Here is a 4,484-nt window from a genome sequence, read left to right as displayed (position 1 = left end):
TATTTGGTTATGAAGAAATTGTCTCGTTCACACTATTTATCGATGTCAATGATCTTGTAAGATTTCAGAAAGATATTACGAGTCAAGTGAAAGATAAATGGATGGGTGCGATGATTGATGAGATGAAATATTTGTAGAAGAACCAGACATGGAAGCTATCTGAGTTTTCTATGGGTAAGAAATGATTGAGTGCAAATGAGTCTATTAAAAAAAAAACAGTATCAGAAAAATAAGAGAAAAAGTTCAAGGCTCGATTTATTTCAAAAAGACTTTTTGTAGTAGAATATAATATATTATGATGAAATATTTTATCTGGTGGTTAAACATATTTTAGTTAGAGAAATACTTGTGTTAGTAGATAGTTGTGATTTTTATTTAGAGTAGATGGATGTTATCGTTTCTTTTTTGCACAGTGATTTAGAGAGAAAATTAAATAAAGAAACTAAAAGGGTTCACTCAACCTGGACGTGAAGATATTGTGTGTAGGTTAAAGAAATCATTGTATAGGTTTAAACAACATCCAAGACAGTGGTACAAATAGTTTGACTCATACATTATTAAAATTAGTTATAGCGATGTGAGTATTATTGTTGTGTTTATGTCAAAAGTTTTTCATTTTATGTTACTTTATGTGGATGATATGTTGATTGTTGCACAACATATGAATGATACTATTAGTTGAAAACTTTATTGGATCAAAAGTTTGATATTAAAAACTTAATTAGGTACTGTTAATAGGATTTTGGAATGAAAAATTGTGTATCTCAATGGAAGTATGTTGAGAAAGTAGTAGACATATTTGGGATGAAAAATTTAAAGTTAGTGTCCACTCATTTGGCAAATTATTTAAAATTTTCTTCTACACAATGTTCATAGACATACAAGGATATTGAATAAAATGACAAATGTTCCATATGCAAGTGCATTTGGTTGTTTGATATATGTGATGATTTGTAGACGACCGAATTTGGATCAAACTGTGATTCAAGTTAGTAAGTTTATGACAAAATTGGGTAAGCAATATTGGGAAAAACAATCAAATAGATTTTTAGATATTTGAAGGACACGTATTATTTTAGTGGTCAACGAGTTGATTCTATAGTTGTTAGATATGTGAATTTAGATTATGTTGGTGATATAATTGCCAGAAGGTTTATAACTGAGTTTGTGTTTATTCTTTGTGGGGATCTATATCTTGAAAATCAACATTTTAATCTATTGTGTCACTATCAACAACTGAAGTACAATATATGACAGTAGATTAAGTTGTTAAAGAAGCATTATAGTTTAATGGGCTAGTAAAAGAATTGAGTATTGAGCAATGTGAAGTTCAATTATTTTTGGTATTTAAAGCGACATTTATTTGACAAAGAATCAAGTGTATTATTATAGAACGAAGCATATTTATGTGAAATTGCACAAGATCAGAGAATTAATCACATTTTATGAGATACTGTTACAAAAGATTCATACTAGTGAAAATGCAGCTGTTATGTTGACAAAGTCAATTACTACTAAAAAGTTTAGACATTGTTTGAGTTTGTTGAATGTCTCAAGTTTCTAAGAAATGATGGTAGACTGACCCACTTGGAATATCTTACACTCTATATTGTTATCTTCTAAGAAGGCTTGAATACAATGTGTTTGATCTTCTATTGTTGATATTGTTTTGAAGACAAAGGATGCAATTTTTTAAGGTAAATTTATGACTTTTTACTTAATATAAATAAACCCTCTATCTACTTAGTTACATTCACTATATTTTATAACAATTTTCTTAAACTTACACATTTTACTTAAAAAAAATAAAGGTTTATTTTTTAATTTCCACTAAAAATATCATTATTTAAGTAGAATATGTGTTCTAAGAAAAATATTTATCTCAAACTATGAATCGAACAAAATCCTTTTCGCTTAGGAAAAAAATAATTGAACCTATGGTTTGTATTTTGAAAAAATATTCACATTTTATATTAAAAATTAAAATTTTGAGAAACGTGACAGATAGGGGTCAAACCTATGACTTTCTACTTAGGAAACAGACGCTCTATCCACTAAGCTACATTAGCTACATGTTAAACAAACCATCTATCTACAAAAGAAAAAATATTCGAACCTATGGTTTTGTATTATGGAAAAATATTCACATTTTATATGCTCTATTCATTGAGCTACATGCACTACATGTTAAACAAACCCTCTATCTACAAAAGAAGAAATGTTTGAACTTATGGTTTTGTATTTTGGAAAAATATTCACATTTCAAAAACTTGATGGTTCATAGGATTCTATAATTTACACCAAGTATCGCATTTTGCTACGTTCTTCAACGATGCGAAAGCCGAGATATCCATTGTCGATAGTCGTTATTTTTTATGAAAAACTAACGCCAACACATATTCCCAAATAAATGGGTCTAGCATGGGAAGTCTTTTTAACATTCATTGGATGTTTACGCTACCGGGGTTTTGTTTATAAGTTGGGGGAACATATAATCGTACCCAAAATAGGATACAAAACATGCACTCCACAATCACATGAAAGGAATAGACTGACCAAGGTCAATCACAACCCATTTTTTTTAAATGTTCGCCAGATATAGGTCGAACCTATGACTTTCTGCTTAGGAAACAAACGCTCTATCCACTAAGCTACATGTTAAACAAACCCTCTATCTACAAAGGAAAAAAAGTTTGAACCTATGGTTTTGTATTTTGGAAAAATATTCACATTTTACTCTTAAAAAATAAAAAATTGTCAAACGCGCCAGATAAGTGTCGAACGTATGACTTTCTGCTTAGGAAACAGATGCTCTATCCACTTAACTACAGGTACTACATGTTAAACAAACTCTCTATCTACAAAGAAAAAATGATTGAAACTATGGTTTTGTATTTTGGAAATATATTCACATTTTACTCTTAAAAATAAAAATTGTCAAACACACTAAATAGGGGTCGAACCTATGACTTTCTACTTAATTAGGAAGCATATGCTCTATCCATTGAGCTACAAACACTACATTTTAAACAAACCCTCTATATACAAAGGAAAAAATGTTTGAACTTATGGTTTTGTATTTTGGAAAAATATTCATGCAATTTACACCAAGTATCGCATTTTGCTACATTCTTCATCGATGCGAGATCCGAGATATCCGTTGTCAAGAGTCGTTATTTTTATGGAAAACTAACATCAACACATATTCCCAAATAAATGGGTCTAACATAGAAAGTCTTTTTAACATTCATTGGAGGTTTAAGCCGTCGGGGTTTTATTTATAAGTTGGGGAACATATAATCGTATCCAAAATAGGATACAAAACATGCACCCCTATCACATGAAAGGAATAGACTGACCAAAGTCAATCACAACCCATTTTTTTAACATGTTCGCCAAATAGGGTCGAACATATGCTTAGGAAACAAATGCTCTATCCACTAAGCTACAGGCGCTACATGTTAAACAAACTCTCTATCTATAAAGGAAAAAATGTTTGAGCCTATGGTTTTGTATTTTGGAAAAGTATTCACACTTTACTCTTAAAAATAAAAAGTTAGTAAACACGCGATAGGGGTCAAACCTATGACTTTCTGCTTAGGAAACAGACGCTCTATCCACACAAATCCTCTATCTACAAACGATACACCTACAAGCATTCCTATCACATGAAACGAATAGACTTACCAAAGTCAATCACAACCCATTTTTTTAACATGTTCGCCAAATAGGGGTCAAACCTATGACTTTCTGGTTAGGAAACAGACGCTCTATCCACACAAATCCTCTATCTACAAACGATACAGCTACAAGCACTACATGTTAAACAAATTCTTTTTGTATTTTAGAAAAATATTCACATTTTACTTTAAAAAATAAAAATTTGTGAAACGCGCCAGATAGGGGTCGAACCTATGACTTTCTGCTTAGGAAACAGACGCTCTATCCACTGAGCTACAGGCGCTGTATGTCTTTAAATTGTTTTTAAACTTACTCATTACCCTAAAAGAAATAAAAGATATTTAATATTTGATTCTCATTAAAATTATCATAATTTAAGTGAAAATTATGAATTCTATACAAACATAATATACCAAATAAAAAATAGAAGTTATACAAAATGTACTACTAGAAAATAATATATAAAAAAAGTTAATGAATAAATATTGCAAACTTTAAAAATAACAAAAAAAAATACTTAAAATATGAACAAAAGTAAACAAATAAGAAACAATTCCAAACATTTTGTATTTATTTATTGCCATGTTTATTTTCATGTATTTGGTTGAAAACAAAGGACATAATTTTTTTATGACTTTTTATTTAATAAAAACGTTTTATTGATCTACTTAACTACATGCACTATATTTCATATTAATTTGCTTAAGCTAGCAAATAATATAAAATATTATTCTTACATTTGTTACACAAACATAAGATTCAAAACTATCTCCACTTAACTACATCCACTAGTAAAAATAAGT

At 29.5% G+C, this 4,484-nt stretch overlaps 1 non-coding gene across 1 annotated transcript; it reads right to left on the bottom strand.

Moving 5' to 3' along the window:
- Nucleotides 1–3,891: 3,891 nt before the first annotated feature.
- Nucleotides 3,892–3,964, bottom strand: TRNAR-CCU. Its single transcript has one exon. It is a non-coding gene; the product is annotated as a tRNA-Arg (tRNA).
- Between the last annotated feature and the right edge of the window lie 520 nt (nt 3,965–4,484).

This window comes from Impatiens glandulifera, chromosome 2, assembly GCF_907164915.1.
Source record: "Impatiens glandulifera chromosome 2, dImpGla2.1, whole genome shotgun sequence".
NCBI lineage: Eukaryota > Viridiplantae > Streptophyta > Magnoliopsida > Ericales > Balsaminaceae > Impatiens > Impatiens glandulifera.
The sequence above is the reverse complement of the archived record's forward strand: the minus strand, read 5'-3'. Positions and strand labels throughout refer to the sequence as shown.